Below are 23,368 nucleotides of genomic sequence, written 5' to 3' on the forward strand. Positions count from 1 at the left end.
GATGCTGCCTTCCTTGCAAAAAGCACTTCATTTCATAATTAAAAAGCATCCTCTTTTTGCTGACCTCTAGAAAAAGCTTGAGAAAAGGATAGAATGGAGATAATAAAGAGAAATAGAAAACGTACTGTTTTCTGCTCTCCCTCACTTTTTCTTTGATCAAATATATGGAAAAGCCTGAATTCAATGCTTATATGATATTATCATTATAATCATTGAATGTTGACATGACATTAACAGGATGAAAATGGTCAGTAACTACTTTTTTCCCTCTCTATCCTTTTTAGATGAGTATCTTAAGATGAAGATCTTAACTGTATCTAACTAATTCTGAAAAATGAGCTAGTAACATGGCAAACTTGAAGTCTTATCCCATGTGAATTAAAAGTATGTCGTATTTTAAATGCTGACAATTTAGGAAAAAGGTTCCCTACCAAAAAATGACTTTAAATGTTGCTAGCAAAAATACTAGGAATCAAGATTTGGTAACATTGACATTTCCACTTAAAGGCGGTAAAATTTTATCATGTTATTTTTGTTTTTAGCTCCACTGATGAGCAATTTAGCTGATCCAGGAACACTGCAGATGAAAACTATAAATCAAAATAAACAAACATATATACATTTTGTAGTGTATATAAATTTATATATATGTATATACAAATACATATATATAAATTTATGTAATCTATAAATTTATATTATATACACATATATGTGTGTGTGTATATATATATACATATATGTATATATATCACCCCGTGTTTTTGCTCCTAATAAGCTTTTACAGCACTTTCCAGTTAACGCGCAGTTTCTCTCTCTAGGTTAAACCATTTCTGGTCCCTTTTAGAGACGTAGATTTTCTGTTCAGCATTACAATGCCATCTCAATGTCATATGCATCAGCCAGGTATCTGATGTTCTTGTTTGAATGTCTTTGAGTGGCCTCTGCATTTTGGTCCATGTCCAGTCTGACCCAAACTCTAAAATTTCATTTCTTTATAGTTTGAAGATATTAAGAACAATACACAAAATAAATGTTGGAATTATTTCTATTATTTTATATAATAGATGACCTTCTGATTCTTCAATCCTTCATACATGATTAGACTCATTTATATGTGATTTATTTGTTTGGGGAGGTTTTTGAAGGAGAGTTAAGATTCTTTAGAATTTTCTGCATAATCAAGCTATTGTTTTGACTGAAAATAAAGGCTGCTTTGTTTTTCGGTATATAAAGCCATAATGTTTTATTTGCATTATCTTTTAACACTATAATTTCCATATCAGGAAAAATGGGAAGGTTTGAGAATAAGTTGTTAGCAGACTCGTACTACAGCCCTGATTTTGGCATTGTTGGTCTTCTTTATTGTACCTTCTATTATATTATCTTCTATTGCATTAATTTATGTTCTTGAGTTTATCCTTCTGCCTTTTGTTATTCCTTTAGGTTTATTATTTTTCTAATTTCTTTGGATGGTTAATTAGGTTATTAATTTCTAATGGTTTTCCTCTCATTCTAATATAATCATTCACTCTATACTGCAAGCCTAGTATTGCTTCATCTCCTAACCATATCTTGTGTTTTATTAAATTTCAGTTTTAAATATTTCCAAGTTTCCATCATGTTTTCTACAATGGGGCAAGAATATTAAGAAGGGTATTTCTCAATTTCCAGAATATATAATAGTATTATTCTTTTTTAAAAAAAATGTATTTACTTTTTAATCAACGCATTGATTGTACATATTTATGGGGTATAGATTTCTATTCCAGTATAAGTACACAATGTGTGATAGTCAAAAGGGTAATTAGCATATTCATCTTCACAAAAATGTATCATTTCGTTGTAATGAGAGCACTTGAGCTCTTCTCATCTAAACATTTGAGAGCACACAATAAATTATTGTTAATTATAGATGCCTAGCACTACAGTAGACCTCTAGACCTTTTTTCTCCTATCTAACTGTAATCTTTAGTTTTTATTTGTAAAATTATTGCATTATAACCGAATAGCCTTATATGATTTAAATTTTTGTAGTTCGTAGAAGTTTCCTCTACAATATTGTCCTTATTTATTGCATGCAATATTTTAAATATGCTTGAATATACTGAAATTTTGCAGTTATTGGATTAATTTTTCTATATATGTGTTCGGTAAGTCATTTGGCAATTGTGTTACTAAACACACATATTCTTATTACCCTTTACCATAGAACACTTTATCTCCTTTCACCACTTGCCAGCTTCTATGTTCTTATTGTCATAGATTTTAATCTTATCTGCTTTTCTTCTGTATAAACTCTATATGTAATTATATTTATTGTTTTATTCTGTTGAGTATTCCAGAACTTTCATTTGTTTTCGTTGGTGATAGTAATACAGGTTTTTGTTAGTACTTTAACCTGACAACTTAGAAATAAAAGCCTCTTGTCTTCTATTTTTAGCTTTTTAAATAAAATTTAAATACATGGGAACCGTATAAAAATTTAAGTGCCACTATAAAATGCATGACAATCAAAACAAATAAAATCCTAACAGTTCTATGCCTTTTTTCTCTGCAGCTCTTAATTCCACTTCCAGAGGCAAATGTCTTTAAATATTTTAGTTATTTTTTGGTAATTCTCTTTAAATTTCTAAACAATATTCTTCATTTTTCAATTTTTTTGAGAGAGAACAGCACTTGCACTGTTAAATCTGCTCCTAAAGTATGCTTTCTCACTTTCCATCATCCCACAATATTAGTGTTCATCTTTTGCTTGGTGCCATCTTCTATCCTGCTCTCCTTATCCTTGGGATTGATGTAGTTTTATTATTTTCCCAGTCTAGTCTCCCAGGGAATTGTGTGCATCTTTTCTTTCTCTTTTTAAGTTTGTCTTTCTCTCACAGTTTATGTCTGACATTTTCTGTGTCTTCACTGGGTTACAGTCAAAGAAAATATCATGTGCAAAGTCACGAAAATTATGTATCACAGACCATTTGGTTGACTTAGAATAGCTCTGTAAGTGTGGAACATGACAGAGGTTAAATGAAGGTTAGTGAGAAGAAAGCTGAAGAGACTTTCAGAAACAAGATTATGAAGGGTCTTAGGTGGCATACTTAGAGCCATATAATTTAACAATGGTCCATAAAATAATTTAGCAGTGAAAATTCAACGAAGAATTCTAAGTTGTCATAATCTTGTTTGCATTTAGAAATATCAGTTCAGAAGCTGATCTCAAGAATGAAAGTGAATGGGTAGAAGCAAAAAGAAAAAGAGAAAATTTAGAAAAGTTTACAGCAATCAAGAGGAGGTATTATGGAGAATTGAACAGTAGTAACTGTAAGGATAGAGGAAAAACAAATTTGATAGGATGTGCAAGTTATACAACAAATTTTAATAAAAGTTGGCAACTGATTAAACATGTGGTGAGTGCAAGAGAGAAATCAAATATTAGTTTAAGCCAGGGGTAAGCAAACATTTTTCTCTTTTTCTGTGAAGGGCCATAGTTTGCCAAATCCTGGTTTAAGCAACTAAATGAATTATGATGACATTACCTGAGATGGACAAAAAGAAAAGCATATTTAGGTAGGAAGATGAGTGCAGCTTTGAATGTAACCAGTCCAAAGTGACTAATTTTCTTAGCTCCAACTCTCCAGTTCTGGAATTCAGTGTAAGTCCAAAAGAGGATGTCATTGGGCAAAAAGTGCCCAAACATGCCCAGATTTTAATTGATACTATAAACCTTATAATTTATAACATTATAGTAAGAGTACAAACTGTTTCCATTTTAAGTACAAAAAAAAAAAAAAAAAACACACATAGCATTTACTTTGTTGATAATTAGTTGTATGACAGTAGAATTTTTCAAATGCTTTTTTAAATAAGCAGTTATAGAATGGTAGGCTGTGGGCACCTCTGAATACTTTAATTAGTCCATTATGTTTTATTTTATTTAAAAAAATCAAAAGCAAATTCAGAGTATACATGTCAGTTCAACCTATTGCATGAAGTAGTTTTGGACAAGTGGGAGAAAAAGTGAAAATAAAGTACATAAAAAATACATTTTACATTAAAAAAAATTTAATTAAAATACTTAGAAGTCATTTTTAGAGTATTCAAAATGATGTCATTCAGAGCAGGATGAAATAAGAGTATATATTGTAACTTTTTAAATCACAGAAACTGCTTTAAGTTTTATATATCACAAAATTAATTATCAACTAAAAGGCTTCTGATACTGTGGTACTAACATTTATATATTCCTCATTTGTGTTTCCTAGAACTATATACACATGTTCAGTCTCCCACGTAAGTGGACTTGGTTTGTGGTTTCAAAAATAGTTGGTGGTTTTTCAGATTAGTCATACTGAATATTCACATAGGGCTTGTCTTGTCTCAGTCTAATAATTTTTAATTAACTTAATTTATACATAGGTAATATATTTACAAGTTTGAATATCTACACGTAGTTTCTACACCAAATGTACAACAAATTAGATTTTCTAAAGTGTCTTCCTACCGAAAAACAACTAAATCTTGAGAAAGATACATACATTTGTTTTTATTTCTAGGCTTGAAGGAAATAAGATTACTCCAGGCTTCTCCTCCCCAAAAATATAACTAAAACTGGAACTTCAGAACAATAAGCAGTGAGGGCCGGCCCAGTGGCGCACTGCTACAGTGTGCCACTTGGGAGCACAGCGGTGCTCCTGCCGAGGGTTTGGATCCCACATGCAGACCGGCCGCTCACAGGCTGAGCGAGGTGTGGGTGAACCACCGAGGGTTGTGATCCCGTTGCCGGTCATGAAAAAAGACAAAAAGGAAAAAAAAAAAAAAAAAAAAGAACAATAAGCAGTGAGCAGTAAGAAGATGGTAAATGGTGATATCCTTTGGGCAAAGGCATTACTGGTATAGCTTTTGGGAGGCTGTGCCCTGGCATTTGGCATGGTGGGGAAATTGAACAAAAGGAACTTGATACTCCTTCCCTAACCAGATTAAAGGAGCAAGAAGATCAATCAAACAAATATCCAGAGAAGAGAAAAGTATCCTATGTGTGTCCTTAGAATTGCCACAGAACTTAAAAAAAAAAAAAAATTGAATAAATAAAATGGATGTGGGAGTACAAAAGTATGTTTTGTTTTGTTTTTTAAATGCTACTAAGATTTCTGAGAGAAAAATACCTACTGGATTATAAATCTTATTAGGCAATCTTTATCTTTTGATTACTGCTATGGGTTAAATGTGTCCCCCCAAAGTTCATGTATTGGAAAGTTGACCCCCATTTTAGCAGTGGTAAGAGGGTGGGAAATCCAATTATGGTACTTGAAAGGTGGGACCTTTAAGAGGTGATTAAATTGTAAAGACTGTGATGTCGTGAATTGATTGATCTATTCTTGGAGTAATGGGCATGGTTCTGAAGGATTTAAAAGGAGAACAAGTGAAGTTTAACGCTCTCTTTCTCAGCCTAGTCTCACCTTGTGACACCCTGAATGCCACATGACTGTAGAGTGTTCCTACCCAGAAGGCCTCACCAGTTTTGTTCCATGGACTTTGGACTTCCCAGGCTCTGAAACTGTAAGAAATAGATTTCATTCTTTCATAAATTACGCAGTTTCAAGTATTCTGTTGTAAGCAACAGAAACAGACTAATACAATTACTATTTTTTAGCAGTCTTTCTTCCTGTTCTGGAAGTGAAATATGAGAGAAACACATTTCCTTTTTAGCTAATAAAGCAATTTCATTTTCTCAATTTTAAATAGCAAAAAAAATAGTAGGTGTAATGCTGAGTACCATTAAGTCTATGCTCTTCCTTTCTGAGATTTTAGACTAGAAACAAGCCACTGTACAGAACCAGCTCTTTGGTTCATCTTGTCACATTATCAACCTGTTACTCTGTTAGTGATTTTACCCAAAAAAGGGAGATAAATTATTCTGAAAATACACAATTTATAGACATTAACTATTTGATTGCCATGAATTTCTTAATCAAAATTCCCTAAACTATTCATTATCCACAAAGGAATACTTTGGCCATCCTCACCCTTACTATAATAGAATTTTTGTTTTAAATATGAACTGACGAACTGCTTTGTAGTTTAAAATTGTGGAATTAAAATTCTGTAATTCTGTGTGTGTGTGAAATTATAATGGTGGCATGTTATAACTAGCAGACTTTCCACTTTTTAATTATTTTTCATAAAATACAAATGTCTATCCCATGTCTGTTCAGTTTGACCAAAGCCATCCTTCTATGTAAACACCTTTGTATACATAATATATATTAAACACAATATACACTCATTTTAAATTTTCTTTTCTAACTTGTCATTTTTTTTATAAATACGCTAGCTTAAAAAATATCATTGCAATAATGGTGCTAGATTCCTTAGTCAGATTCCTTAGCTTAGCACAAAGTATGTACTTAAGTCACTTGCTATTTTGTTAAAATATTATTACTTAGAATGAGATATACAGAATGTAGTTGGAAAAATGCTGGAAACTCAGGAAAGACATCTGGATATAATTGAATTAGGGGTCCTGATCCCATAAATGGAAGATGACCCCATAATTTGTATGAGGTCATCAAAACATCAGTTGGAGAATGTATAGGTGATTAGCAGGAGTAAATGAAGAAAGCTAATTAAGTATATCTTTTCACTCTACTTGGGGCTCTAAGCTCTGTGTTGTAATCTCCACTGATGAACATTTTTCAGTATCTTAGTTGAAATCGCAGAAAACATAATTATCAAATAGTAAATAATAGAAAATAATGTAGTTATCGCAAACATTACAATGTTTGGGGCATATAGAAAATACTGGCAGTGCCTATTCCAATTCTTTAGACTTTCCCTTTTGTTCAACACAACTTGCAACTGCCAGTGTCTGCATGTTTGTGCCTAAGTGCCTTATTTCCTGAACTATGCAAGTTCACTCTGCTCATGTGCTCTTGAGAGTTTGGAAGTGCGGTGGAATTAACATCCATTTCCTACCCCAGCAACATCACTAATAGCTTTTTAGAGCTGCCATATTAACCTCCAGCTCCCTTCCCCTTGATTAGGAATAATTCTAAATTGTGTGTTTTGAATTGCTTCCCGGAGTTTCACCGTGCAGCTGAGCTGCCTTCAGCCTCTGTGGTAGCTGGCTTAATGGCGCACACTTCATCGCCTGCGTTTCCTTCTCTGTTTCAGGTCTCTCTCCTCTACCAGTGTCCCTTGCACTTTTCAAATAATCTGTTTGCCCTTGAATACACTTGTCCCAGAAACCAATACTAAGACAGGGTACTCAAAATTTAGCTGACCTGAGAGTCCAAAAGCCCTTGTTGCTCTAAGTTTTTGGTGGCTTAGAAAAAAATCTTTATGAATGTGGACATAGTCTTTCTGTAATTTCCATAAATAAGCAATAACCTTATCAGTCACTTTGCATAATCAAAGTGCAAGTTAAAATATTTTATTCTGGTGCTCTTATATATAATTTAATGGAGTGGCCGATATCTTCATTTACATACCCTTGGACCCTCTTACCCTGTTGTTGCTCTTCGGTTTGGTAAACTTAAACAATCATTCACTAGGGATGACGCCCCCATTCTCATCTAAGACAGAAAAGAAGATTCTACAAAGTACTGGAGCCAATCTGACGGATTGAGTCAAATATATTATGAAGAAACTCAAGCACTTATTACAATGATTGATAAACTGCCATCTTGGAAATTGAGTAGAAGGTAATTGCCTCCATAATTTTTCCAGATAGAAACCAAATTTATTTATTTATTTATTTATTCCTTTTTGTATTTTTTCATGACCGGCAACGGATCGCAACCCTCAGTGTCGCGCCCGTACCGGACCAGGACTGGCAACGGGATCGCAACCCTCGGTGTTGCACCCGCACCTCGCTCAGCCAGTGAGCGGCCGGTCTGTATGTGGGATCCGAACCCTCGGCAGGAATGCCGCCACACTCCCAAGCGGCGCGCTGTAGCAGTGTGCCACCAGGTCGGCCCGAAACCAAATTTAAATAAGTGAAATTTAACAAATTTTGAGTTACCAATACAAAAAGCCAAAATATCTATATGAAATATTTTTCCAGGAAAATGCATTATACTTTAATGACTGCACACTGGGTGATGAAAAGCATTTAAATTTACCTAAGAAAAATGCTTTTAATGACTTCATTTATTCTTTTTTTATAACTGTTAAATTATTATGTAAAAATCTCAAAGGGATACTCCCAGATGTGATGTTGAGAGGCAATTTCAACACCTATTATAGAACTTCACAGTGTAACATAACCTGTTGTGCCTCACGGCTTAATCGCATAATGACATTTAAAAATTATTCATACTGCCTGGCAAAAATGTCTTTCCATAATGCTATTATGGCAATGTGTATTTTTATTGCAATTTTTATGGCATGGCATAAGAAAACATATCAAAGAACTCAGATAACATCTTAAGTGAGTAGCCATAGCAGAATCACCAAGCAGAGAAAAAAACTTATGAACAGAGTATATCTAGTGAGAGTTACTTTTTCTTTAGACATTGTATTATAAAACGTGTGCATTTTAAACTCTTCTAAAACTGTGCTTCTGAAACATTATCACTTCAGCTAAGACACTAACATTACTTACTGTCACATGATTGTATGTCTTCAAACAGAGAAATAAATTGATAATATTTATTGGTATCTCAGACATAACCAACAACATTTATCATATTCTGTTAAGGAAGCTGTAAAATATAACAGAATATTTATAGCAAATTACCTATATTCAGATGTTGTTCATACCTCATACCTTTGATCATTGTAAAATGAAGTTATAAACCAATTCCTAAAAGGTTTAAACAACAAAATGAAAGCTTACTATATGGTAATATAAAATGTTTCACGATTTTATTCATAGGAATGCCATGGATCTGGAAAAGTCTATACATCAAAAATATGCTGAACTGTCAAACATATGCATTTTAATTTTAAAAACACATTAACCATAGAAACAAACCCCCCCTCCAAAATTTCTCTCATTATACTTTCAAAACAAACCCCACTAAATTAGAAAATTATCTTTCATAAATCTAATCATAAGTAATTATTCTTCACAGAAATATCCATGTTTACAAAGGTAGAGAAGGAGTTTTCTTCAAAAGTCCTTAAAATGCCAAGGATTACTCCAGAATGCCTAACCATGAGAACTAGGTGGAATTTATGGGAATGCATGTTTTCACTTATATAAGGTAAGTCATTTTAAAAACAGAGCTCTCTAACAAAGTGTCATTGGAGGAATTCAGGCCAAGTCAGACTAGTTAGAGCCAGAAAAAAATAAATAAAGTGATAAGTTCTTAGAGTTGGTTTCTAATTGTGACTAACACCACTCATTAAAACATCATCTTTTCGGTGTTTTTGTTTCTTCATCTGAAATATGAAAGATTTCACACTTCCAGTGCTAACATTCTAAAATGACTCCCAACATCAAATGTAGTGCAGTTCCATTTTAGGAATATAAAAGAAACTAAAGAGGACACAAAAAATGAAATGACATTCCATCTTCATGAATTGGAAAAATTAATATTGTCAAAATGACCATACTAACCAATGTGGTCTACAAATCCAATGCAATCCCTATTAAAATACCAGCAACATTCTTCACAGAAATAGAAAAAAAAAATCTTAAAATTCATACAGCACCACAAAAGATCCCAAACAGCCAAAGTGATCCTGAGAAAAAAGCACAAAGATGGAGGCATTATATTGGATTTCAAAATATACTACAAAGCTATAGTAATCAAAACAACATGGTATTGGTATAAAAACAGACACACAGACCAGTGGAACAGAGTAGAGAACCCAGAGATAAATGCATGTAGCTACCTCCAACTGATCTTTTACAAAGATATTAAACATGTACATCAAGGAAAGAAAGAACAGCCTCTTCAATAAATGGAGATGGAAAAACTTTATATCCATACACAGAAGAAAGAAACTAGACCCCTATTTCTCACTGTTTATAAAAATCAACTCAGAATGGATTAAAGACTTAACTTAAGACCTGAAACTATAAAACTACTTGATGAAAATATCGGGGAAACACTTGAAGACATTGGTCTTGGCAAAAATTTGTAGAGAAGACTTTCAAAGCACAAGCAATGAAAGCAAGAACAGACAAATGGGATTATAGCAAATTAAAAAGCTTCTGCACAGCAAAAAACAAACAAACAAACAATAACAACATCAACAACAAAAAAACAAAAACAAAACAATCGGAGTGAAGAGGCAACCAGTAGAATGGGAGTAAGTATTTTCAAACTATCCATCTAACAAGGAATTAATATCCAGGATATACAAGAAAGTTAACAGCAGAGAAACAAATTATCTGATTAAAAAATAGATAAAGGAGCTGAGTGAACATTTCTCAAAAGAAGACATGCAAATGGCCATCAGATATATGAAAAAATGCTCAACATTGCTAATCATCAGCGAAATTGAAATCAAAACCACAATGAAATATCACCTCAAACCAATTAGAATGGCTATTATCAAAATAAAATAAAATGAAACAAAATAACAAATGCTGACAAGAATGTGGAAAAAGGGGAACTCATACACTGGTGGTGGGAATGTAAATTATTACAGCCATTATGGAAAGCAGTACAGAAGTTCCTCAAAAAACTACAAATAGAACTACCACATGATCCAGCAATGCCACTGCTGGGTATTTATCCAAAGGAAAGGAAATTAGCATGCTGAAGAGATATCTGCACCCCTGTGTTTATTGCAGCACTATTCACAATAGCCAAGATATGGAATCAACCTAGGTATCCATCAACAGATGAATGGATAAAAAAAAAAAAAATGTGGTATATATACACAATGGAATACTACTCAGCCATGAAAAAGAATAAAGTCCTGTCAATTGGGACGATATGGATGAAACTGGAAGACATTATATGAGGCACAGAGAGATAATGATTGCATTCTCATTTATATGTGGAAGCTAAAAAAAAAAAAAAAAAAAAAAACCAAACTTTTATAAGTGTACAGTAGAATTGTGTTTACTAGAGGCTGGGATGGGAATAGTGAGAGGTTGGTTAATGGGCATAAAATTGCAGCTAGATAGGTAAAATAAGTTCTAGTGATGGACAGTAGAACTAGGAATCTATAATTAACAATAATTTATTGTCTGTTCTCAAATGACTAGAAGAGAGAAGCTTAAATGTTTTCATTGCAAAGAAATGATAAATTTTTGTGATAGTGAATTTGCTAACTATGATCATTTCACATTGTATACATGTACTGAAATAAAACTCTGTACGTCACAAATAGAATCAAGATGTTTCAATTAAATAAATTCCTTTAAAAAACTTAAAAATGAATTACTAGAAAAATGAAATAAAAAACGAAGATATACAAAAAAATTTTAACTAAATAAATTTTTATATACCTTGCTCAGTGACCATTATTTCTGTCTTCTTCATGGAGGAAACTAGTGGAGGACTTTGGCTCTTTCTCAGTATTCTTGTAAAATTTCTCTTTAATGTCAACAATGACACACTGACATACCATTCTGACATAGTGCTGTACCATTCCATTTGATGTACTAGCTGGGCTTAGGAAAGTATTTTATTAACAAAGATAAACTGAGGCTTGGGTATATTCTGAATAAATGAGTTTGGAAAGAATCTTTATGTGGTACACTTTCTGAAATTGCCCTAATTGAATGCTTCCTGTCCAGTAATAGCATTGCCTGTTTAAAAGCTTTTTTTTTCAAACTTTTAATAACATTGCACCATTGTCTTCTAATGTCCATTGTTGCTAATATGGAGACTGAAGTTGGTCTTCTCCAGTGCCTTCTGGGATGATCATTTTAAAATATTTTCTTAGAAGATTAAGTATTTTAACTTCATATTAATGTTATAAAATAGTATGTCTATGTGAATTTCCTTTTTTTTTTCATTCTGTTCAATACTCAGTGTACTCTTTGAATCTAAAACTCATAAATTTAATTAATTTAAAACAATGTTCTTTATGCTTTTGGTTAGCTCTTAAATCAACTCTCTTTCACTGTTTCTGGAAGTTAATTAGATGAATACACTTTGAAGAATTTGTTTGAAATCTTCTTGTGGTTACTCTATACCTCCCCTGACCCCAACCCCATCAAAAAGTAAATAAAAAGAAAAAAGCTTATGCTGCTACTTCTTGATTTGACATATTTTATCTATTGGCTTTATATTATGATAAGTAAGAATTTAGTTTACATATACTACACTTCTTGTATCTTCTCTCTTTAAGTATTAGTTCTACCCATAATTTAGTTTACCTATTGAATATGTGGGCAAATTTAAATAGTATGTTCACAGATTTTTTTCTGGTGTTTTCAACTATCATCTGTATATTTTTATTGCTGAGAATATGAGAGATGATGTCAGTGTTTTATTCCAGAGTTCCTGACTGACCTTTTTTCTTGTTTGGAGAAGAAAGGCAGGACTCCTTCTCCATACTCTAATATGTTCTTTTTAGTTACTAGAAAGTAATTTGTTGTTTTCCTTGAATATAGAGATTTTTATACAAATTTGAAAAGTTTGCTTCATATATGAATGCTGTTCTCTTGTATAACTTTTTGTTTCTCCTGGAGATTTCAATTTCCTTTCTTTTCCTAATTTTGCTTCTTTATAAAATTTGTAAGTTTTTTTTAGCCTCTCCTCCATATTCACTATTATACAGAAAACCATTTATGTTTTAGAAAACCTTTCTGTGGGGTCTCTTGCCTTCTTCTCCAAACTGGAATAAGTGTACTTTTTAAATTCCTTCTGCACAGTTACTGTCCTGTGACTTTCCTTTGACATTATCCCAAGTTGAATACACTAATTATTTGATTAGAAATCTAAATTGGTGCTTCCTCATATAAATCCTTAATAAAGGTTAAATAGGAAGTAAACTTTAAAGTCCTTACATACCTGATAAATATCTTGATCCTATCTTACACTTGATAAAAAGTTTTCTTGGATTTAGAATTGTAGGTAAAAATTACGCTCCTTGTGAACATGAAAGCAGTGAAGAAAGATAGAAATAAGACAAAATTCTGCAGCTGCTTTTTTCTTGACAATTGACAATTGTGACAATGGGGCAAGGCACAGATCATTCCATCAGTGTCCATATAGAGGGCAAGTAGAGATGCAGAGAAAGCAGCAGACATTTGATACTGCCATGGGGCCTGAGAGACCAAAATGATAAACTTTAGGGATTGGGATTCTGATGAGAAGAAAAGAGCAGAGAAATGAATACTTCAACTTATCAATTTTACCCTCCAGAGTGACTTGGCTGAATTCGCAAAGATTATGCATCCTCATTATTGTCTCCGTAGCTCTCCAAAGACTTTAAACAAATGTATATTTTATTTGGATTGTCTACCTGTATTTTAATCTGGACTCTCTACTTGTTTTAGCAGTAGCATTGATTTGCTGCAAGCTACTCTGGCATATTTAAAAGCGCAAGCCTTGATCCTGCTGACAACTGATTTTGGACTTCTAGACTCCAGAACTTTGAGACAATAAATTTCTGCTGTTAAAGCCACTAAGTTGAGATGATAGATTTTTCTATATAGGTTGCAACTCTACTAGGTTCTCATGTTGTTTACAGAATTTTTTTTTTCACATTGATTCTTTGGAGCTACCCAAATCTGTAATAGTAATGCATAATCATACATCTTTCTTTCTGACTATTACTTATCTAGTTCCTTCTGTTGTCTAATAGTATTGGCTAAAACTCCTAGCCTTAAATAAAATAGCAGTGATGATAATGATCATTCTTGTTTTTGCCCTGACAATAGCAAGAAGGCCTCTAGTGTATGCCCATTAACTAAGGAGAAGATTTAGAGAGGCTCAGTAATACATATACACACACATGTGTACATAAGGACATCATGTTAAGGAAGTACTCATCAAATTTTAATTTATTTAATACTTTTAATATGAATGTTTTTTGAATTTTATGACAATACCCTTTGCACCTATGAAGTTCATCATATGACTTCTCTACATACATAAATTAAAATGGTTATGGACTGAATTGTATTCCCCCCAAATTCATATTTTGAAGTCCTAACCCCCAGTACCTAAGAATGTGACCATATTTGGAGACAGGTTCTTTATAGAAGTAATCAAGTTAAAATGATGTACTTAGGGTGGCCCCTAAACTAATATGTCTGGTATCCTTATCAAAAGGGGAAATGTGGAAACAGACACAAATAGGAAGAGTGCCATATGGATGTGAAGACAGCCATCAACAAGCCAAGAGAGAGGCCTGAAACAGGTCCTTTCCTCACAGCTCTCAGAAGGAACCTATTTATCCTGCTGACATCTGATTTTGGACGTGTAGACTCCAGAACTTTGAGACAATAAATTTCTATTGTTAAAGCCATTCAGTTGGTGGTACTTTGTTATGACAACCTACCAATCTAATGCATATGGTAAGGACATTAGCAAAAATGAAGAAGTAGGGATTTCCAAGAATTTTCTATACCACAGAAGCAATGAGAAAACTGACAGAAAAAATTATGAAAATAAACATTTTTAGAACTTCAAAAATTAATCAAAGAACTACAACAATTTGATGAGTGTTTATTCAATAAAATTAGCTAAATCTCAGTAAAAACAGTGAGCTTTGTGGCTTTTAAGTTGACTTATTCCCATCTTCCCTTTCAGTTCTGCAGTCACCTTGAAAATCAGCATCCTATTATCACAGTAAAAACCAGCAGCCTAGTATCCAATGGAGGGAGCAGAAAGGGATTAGAGCTCCTTCAAAGTCTCATTCCCAGAGAAATATCATTATTTGACTTGTCTGGTATTTCTCGGAAAGACTCCAGTGGCAGGGCTGTCTTTATGGAGCTCATCTAGTGTAAAAGCTTCTTCTGTGAGGGCTTTTGTCATAAACAACTAGAATTGACTGATTTACTCTGTGGCTGCCTGAGGTGGTGGATAACAGTTGAGGCAAACAGAAAGCTAAAGAAAGAGCTGAAAAGGAAAAACTGGGGATGGGCCGGCCCGGTGGCGCACTGCTGTAGTGCGCCGCTTGGGAGGTGTGGCGGCGCTCCCGCCGAGGGTTCGGATCCCACATACGGACTGGTTCCCACTCACTGGCTGAGCGAGGCGCGGGAGCAACACCAAGGGTTGCAATCCCGTTGCTGGTCCCGGTCTGGTACGGGGGCGACGCTGAGGGTTGCGATCCGTTGCCGGACACGGAAAAAGACAAAAGGAAAAAAAAAAAAAGAAATTTAAAAAGGTGACAAATACCACAAATACCATAAAATCTTTTTTAGAAAAAATATATTACTATTATTGTTGTTATTAACTGACCAACCTATAAAATATTTTATTATATTGTTTTTACTTAATATTCTTTTATCATCACTTTATATGTTGAAGATTTTTTATTTTCTTTAGAGAGAATAGAAAGATTACTGCGTTTTCCTTTTTATATAATCATGTTAATTTTTAAAATACACTTCATTTTTCAGAGTAGTTATAGGTTCATAGCAAATTGAGCAGAAGGTACAGAGAATTCCCATATAGCCACTGCTACTACACGAAAAACTGGGGAATATGTCTATAGGGAATGTGAAAAGTCATGAGTTATTCCTGGGAATCTAGAAAGACGCACACACATGTAAGACTATGTGGATGCATAGGCCTGATCACATGCTCACATGCTCTGGAAAGATGTAGGGAAACCCTGAGTCTTTACCTCTGGTTGTCTTTGAGGCCTCATTCAAGGAGAAAGTGAAGCCTAAGGCAGAGTTTTCAACTGCTTGAATCATTGCTAAAAGTGTACTTCAAAATGTACTCAATGCTCCTCATCTCAGCAGACTGTGAGACATTTTTTATTTTCCAGGCCTTTAAAGAAATCACTGTTTAATCACTAGCTGATCAGTAAGCTAACCAAGAAGAGACTTCAATGGTCACATACAATTAAAGAACACTGACTTTATTGTGCCTTAATTTACATGTTATATTTCAATAGGTTTTTAAATATATATATATATCCATGCAACCAAACTGTTTGAAGTAATGGGAAAAAATCAGTGGTTGTCAGGGTTTCAGGGGGGAAGGAAGGGAGGAAGAGAGGGATGAATAGGTGCATCACAAAGAATTTTTAGGGCAGTGAATCTATTCTGGATGATAATGTAATGTTGAATACATGACATTATGCATTTGACAAAACCCACAGAGCTGTTCAATGCAAGGAGGGAACTCTAATGTAAAACTGAGTTAGTAATAATAGATCAATATTGGTTCATAACTGTAACAAATATACCACACCAATGTAGCATGTTAATAATAGGAGAAACTGTGAGGAGATGCAGGAAATATCTTTACATTCTGCTCAATTTATCTATAAACCTAAAACTGCTGTAAAAATGAGGTCTATTACTTAGAAAAAAAAACATAAAAAGGAAAGTTAATTGAATCCAAAATAAGCAAAAGGCATGAAATGATAGGGATCAGAGAATAAATGAAATAGGTAACAGAAAAACACCAGAGAAAATCAATGAAGCCAAAAGCTCATTCTTTGAAAAGATTAGTAAAATTGATAAAGCTCTAGTAAGACTGGTTAGTAAAAAAAGAGAGAAGACACAGACTGCAAAATTCAAGAGTCAGAGGTCTGGCATACACACAGATTCTACAGATATTAAGAGGACAATGATGGAATAAGGCAATTTTATGCCAATAAATTCAACAACTTTAAATGTTGATTAAGTATTGTTGATTAAATAGACAAGTTCCTTGAAAGAGAACAACTAAAGCTCATTAGAGAAAAACAAGATAACCTCAATAGTTCTACATTAACTTTTAAAATTTGAACTTGTAATTAAAAACCTCCCTGCAAAGGAACTTCCAGTCCCATGTGGCTTCTCTTATGTATTCTCACATACATTTATAAAAGAAATAACAGAAATTTGTAATGAAAACTCTTCCAGAAAATTAAATAGGATAAACTACTTCACTGCTCATCCTATGGAGTTAGCATTACCCTGATACCAAAACCAGACAAATACATTACCAAAAAACCATGCTATTGATGAGTATGTGTTGTGTATATAAATGCAGAATTTCTCAGCAAAAATTTGGCAAATCAAATTCAATAACATATAAAAATGGTAATACATCATTACTGATTTGAGTTTATCTCAAGAATATAACTTATCATATTGACAAACTAGAAAATAGAACTCATATGATAATCTCCATAGGTATAGAACATACCTTTTGACACAATCTAATATTTAGTCTTGATTTTTAAAAATGCCTCTTTGTGCATTCTGAATAATACAACTTATTCAACTTGATAAACAGAAACTAAACCTAAAGCTCACATCATACTTAGTATGTTGAAAGACTAAAAGCCCTCCTCCCCTGGCCCCAGAAGCAGGAGTAGGGCAAGGATGCTTACTTTCAACACTTATTTAACATTTTACTAGAGGTACTAGCTAATTCAATAAAACATGTAGAAAAACCAAAGGGTTCTAGACTAGGAAAGATGAAGTATAAATCCCTTTGTTTACAGATGACATAATTCTGTCCATAGAAAATCTGATGAATTTTTTTTTTTAGATAGCTACTAGAACTAATAAGTGTGTCTAACAATGTGGCAGCATACAAGATTAATGCACATTCAGCACATGAAAATCAATGTAATACACCACATCAATAGAATAAAGAGCAACCCTTGAGATTATCTTAATAAATGCAGAAGAAGCATTTGAAAAAAATTCAACATGCATTCATAATAAAACACTGGGTACAGAAGGCAGTGTTCACAATCTAAGAACATGTACACAGCCATTATGGAAAGCAGTATGGAGGTTTCTCAAACAACTACAGTTAGAACTATCATGTGATCCAGCCACCCCACTTCTTGGTACATACCCGAAGGAATGGAAATCATCATGTTGGAGGAATACCTGCACTCCCACAGCTCTATTTACAATAGCCAAGATATGGAACCAACCTAAATGTCCATCAATAAACAACCATATAAGGAAAATGTGATGTATATCCAAAATGAAATACTACTCTGCCATGAAAAAGAATGAAATTCTGCCACGTGCAGCAACATGGATGAACTTGGAGAAAATTATGTTAAGTGAAATAAGCCAGTCACAGAAAGAGAAATACTACATGTAGTCATTCATAAGTGGGAGGAAAGAAGAAAAGAAAAGAAAGAAAGACCACAATAAAACGTTGAACTTTCAGAAACAGAGAACAGGCATATAGTAAGTAAAGGTGGAAAAGGGAGAGTGGGAGGGAGATTGGGGAGTAACTGGGTAAGGAATGCAAAGAATAATTACTATTTGTAATAATGAACATGCTAATAATAATAATTTGATCATCACATACTGTACAGAAATACTGATAGTCAACTCTGTACTCCCTAAAAATGTATAATCATACATATATAAATAAACAAATAAAAGAACATGTATAAAAACCCCACAGCTGACATCACATTAAATAGTAAAAAAGTGAAAGCTTTCTCCCTCAGATCAGGTGTGAGACAAATCTCTCCTCTCTCTCTACTTCTATGCAATTTTGTACTGAATGTTCTAGCCAAGGAAATTAGACTATAAGAAAAAATAAAAGGCACCCAGATAGTAAAGAAATATCTCTATTTGCACATGTCATGATCTTGTCTGCATAAAATTCTAAGTAACACACACACATGCACATGTATACACAACTATTAGAGCTAATACAATAAGGTACAATAAGGTTGCAGGACACAAGGCAAATATACAAAAGTCAACCATATCTCTATATAATAGCAATGAATGATCTAAACTGAAATTAAGCAATCAATTCCATTTACAATAGCATCAAAAAGAATAAAATATTTAGGAATAAATTCAACAGGAGGATTTCAAGTCATGGTACACTGAAAATTGCAAAATATCAATAAAAGTAATTAAAGAAGACCTAAATAAGCGAAATAAAACCCATGTTCAAGGCTTAATATTGTTAATATGGAGCAATACTCCTCAAATTGTTATACTGATTCAACCCAATCTCTAGCAAAACCCCAGCTGTCTATTTTGCAGAAACTGACAAACTGATGCTAAGTTTCATACGGAAAAGGAAGGAGCCCAAAATAGCCAAAACAATCTTGAAGAAGAACAAGGTTGGAAGACTAATACTTTCCAATTTTGAAACTTACTACCATGCTGCACCAATCAAAAGAGTCTGGTACTGACTTACTGATATACATATACATTAATAGAATCTATGTGAAGTCCAGAAATAAATTAATTCATTTGTTATCAATTTATTTTTATAAGGGTGCCAAAACAATTAATAGGGAAAGGATATTCTTTTCAACAAATGGTAATGGGACCTCAGGATATCCATATGCAAAAGAATGAAGTTAAACCCTTGACACCATATATAAAAATGAACTCAAAATGACCTAAAGACTTAAATGTAGGAGTTAAAAGTATACAATGCTTAAAAGAAAATGTAGATGTAAATTTTTGTGACTTTGGATTATACAATGGTTTCTTAGATATGACATCTAAAGCACACACAACAAAAGAAAATAGAAAAATTGGATTTTATCAAAATTAAAACTGTGTGTGCCTCAAAGGACACTATCGTGAAAGTGAAATGTTACTCCAGAGAATTGAAGAAAATATTTGCAATGTATCTGATAAAGGTCTATTATACACAATATATAAAGAACTTATAACTCAATAATAAAAAGACAAATAACTCAATTATAAGAGAAAATAATTTGAACAGACATTTCTCCAAAAAAGTAATATAAAGGCCAATAAGCACATAAAATGCTGTTTAGTCATAAGTTATTAGGGAAATACAAGTAAAAACCACAATGATATTCTACTTCACACCCACTAGGATGGCTGTAGTAAAATAAATGAGTGATAACAAATATTAATGTGGTTGTGAAGAAAATCACATCTTCAAACATATATTGCTGTTTTGAATGTAAAATGATGAAGCCATTTTGAAATATAGTTTGACATTTCATTTAAAAGTTAAACATAGAGTTGTTATATGACCTAGCAATTCCTTTCCTAGGTATATATCTAATAGAACTGAAAACACATTTACACAAAAATTTTTTGATAACATAATTTTTTGTAACAGCCCCCAAAAGTGGAAACAACCAAAATGTCCATCAATGAATACACAGGTAAGCAAAATCATCTGGTATATTGAAACAATGAAATATTAGTCATCCATAAAAAGGAATGAAGTACTTATACATTCTATCACATGAATGAACCTTGAAAACATTATTGTTATGGTTTCAATATTTGTGTTCTCTCTAAAATTCATGTTGAAAGTTAATCCCCAGTGCAATTAAGAGGTGGGACCTTTAGGAAGTAATTAGGCCATAAGAGGTTTGCCCTTATGGATAGAATCATTGCCTTATAAAAGGGCTAGAGAGATGTTGGTAGGCCCTTTTCAATCCTTCTGCCCCTTCCATGTGAGGATACAGTGGTCTTCCCCTCCAGAGGACACAGCAACAAGACACCATTTTGTAAACAAAGACAGGACCCTCAGCAGACACCGACCTGACAGAGCCTTGATCTTGAACTTCTCAGCTTCTAGAAGTATGAGCAATTTTTTAAAATAAATTTCCCAGTCTTAGGTATTTTGTTATAGTAGCATAAAGGGACCAAGTCAATTATGCCAAGTAAAATAACTCAGACATAAAAGGCCACATGTTTTATGACTCGATTTATATGAAATATCCAGAATAATCAAGTCTATAGAGACAGAGAGTGGATTAGTAGTTGCTGGGGCTGAGGGAAGTTGGGGAGGAAACTAATAGACTGCTAATAGATACAGGGTTTATGAATTGTATTCCTATACATAAAAACAAACAACTGGAAGTTAAAATTTTTAAGAATACCATTTACAACAGGATCACATATGAAATAAACAGGATAAATCTGACAAAAGATGAGCAGGACCTGTACATTAAAAACTAAAAAAAAAATTTCTGGAAAGTTAAAGTACATATAAATAAATGGAGAGATATGACTTGTTAATGGGTTGGAAGACAGCGTGGTATTGCTGTAAATAATTGTTAAAAAAGTAAATACATAATTAATGACACATTTTTTTCAGGAAGACCAAAAATATAGTCGGTCCAAAATATTACAGATCACCAGAGGTTACATTCCCCAGACAATTTAAGAATTTAAAGAGTAGAACTTTAAAACCACTGTGAATTATGTGAGCAGAGATAAGGACATTTTTTCACTAAAATTACCAGTATAGAAAATGAATTAATAACTAATTTAGTCATGTATAAGCTTAGTTTTGAATTAAATATAAATAGTTTTCAAAAGATATTGTAAAAGTAGTTAGATCTGTAATTAAGTCTTATGAAGCTTGGCCAGTTGCACTGTAGAACATGCTAATTTCTGGTATGTCCATCATGAATGAGGCATCCTTCTTTTTTAAGAAATTTATTCATTTATTTTTTAATTGACACAATAGTTGTGCATATTTAAAGTGTATAGTGTGATGTTTCCATACATTATGCAATGTGTAATAATCAAGTTAGGGTAATAGGTATTTTTTTGTGGTAAAAACATTCAAATTCTCCTTGCTGTTTTTTTTTTTTTTTTTTTTGAGGCTGGCCAATACAGATCTTCATGCTAATTTGAAATATGTTTTTCATGTATCTTTATTATTTACTTACTGATTAGTTCAAGTCATAATAGCACAAATGAAACATTATTATTTATCTTACTATCTATAGACCTTAGGAGTAGGTGAATCAATTAGAAACATAGTATGGAAACTTTGATCAAAGTTTTCTAAATTCTTGCAAGGTCAGCATCTTTGGCCAATTAGACTTCCATCACAAAAGGTAGATGAATCACAATCTAATAAATACTTAAGGGATTGCTGCAGTACCTTGTCTTCATTAAATTGCTATTTCTGACTGACACTTTTTGATGTGTGGTCATAAGAATGTATGTTAAATTAAAAACTTAAGGGCTGTAGTGTCAGTAATAATAACTACAGAATTCTGGCAGAGTAGGAGTACTATGTACTGAAATAAGCATTTAAATGACATGATTTTATAACTGTTGACATAAATATAATTGCAAATGCTCTTTCACTATATGCAAAGCATTTTGCTAGAAACTACTAATAAGCATTGATCACAAAGAGAATAGTTAATAAGAACATGGTGTTATCATATGCTAACTCATTTAATTCTCTTCACAACCATTATCAGCTATAAACTTTTTTATAGGTGGGGAAGCCAAGGAACAGAAAGATGAAGTGACTTTCCCAAGTAATACAACAAATGTGCTAAGATTATATAAGGACATAAAAGCAGCCTTTTTATGTATGTATGTATGTATGTATGTATGTATGTATGTATGTATTTTATTTTATTTTATTTTACTTCTCAAAATACATTGTACTTGATTTACATGTCCCTTTACCTGTCCCTCTCCACTCCCTCCCCTCTGACACCACATTGTATCTGTGCACTTGGCTTAAATAGTTCAAGGAATTTTTCTGGTTATTCTGTCTTCTTCCCCCCACCCTTTATTTGTTTGTGTGTTTATTTATTTATTAATTTTTAGCTCCCACAAATAAATGAGAACATGTGTTATTTCTCTTTCTGTGCCTGACTTGTTTCACTTAATATAATTTTCTCTAAGTCCATCCATGTTGTTGTGAATGGTAGGTAGTATTTCATTTTTTTATAGCAGAGTATTATTCCATTGTGTAGATGTACCACGGTTTCTTTATCCACTCATCAGATGATGGATATTTCAGCTGGTTCCAGCTCTTGGCTATTGTATATGGAGCTGTAATAAACATTGGAGTACAGGAAAGATGATTTCCATTCCTCTGAGTATATTCTCAGCAGTGGGATTGCTGGGTCATATGGTAGATCTATCTGTAATTGTTTGAGAAACCTCCATATCGTTTTCCATAAAGGCTGCACCATTTTGTAGCCTCACTAACAGTGGATGAGAGTTCCTTTTTCTTGGCAAACTCTCCAGCACTTATTCTCAGTCTTTCGGATGTTAGCTATCCTAACTGGAGTAGTTAGCTATCCTAACCACCCATCTCAGTGTGGTTTTGATTTGCATTTCCTGGGTGTTGAGTGATATTGAGCACTTTTTCATGTGTCTGTTGGCCATTTGTACATCTTCCTTTGAGAAATGCCTTTTCAGCTCCTTTGCCCATTTTTTAATTGGGTTATTTGTTATTTTGTTGTAAAGTTGTTTGAGTTCTTGTATATTCTGGATATTAATCCTTTGTCAGATGTATATTTTGCAAATATTTTCTCCCACTCTGGTTTTTTTTTTTTTTTTTTTTTTTTTTTTTTTTTTTTTTTTTTTTTT

The 23,368-nt window shown here is 33.0% G+C and overlaps 1 pseudogene; it reads right to left on the bottom strand.

Annotated features, from left to right (window-relative positions):
• Positions 1-7,562, bottom strand: part of LOC103588555 — a 71,267-nt pseudogene extending 63,705 nt beyond the window's left edge.
• Between the last annotated feature and the right edge of the window lie 15,806 nt (positions 7,563-23,368).

This window comes from Galeopterus variegatus, unplaced genomic scaffold (assembly GCF_000696425.1).
Source record: "Galeopterus variegatus unplaced genomic scaffold, G_variegatus-3.0.2 Scaffold586, whole genome shotgun sequence".
Taxonomy (NCBI): domain Eukaryota; kingdom Metazoa; phylum Chordata; class Mammalia; order Dermoptera; family Cynocephalidae; genus Galeopterus; species Galeopterus variegatus.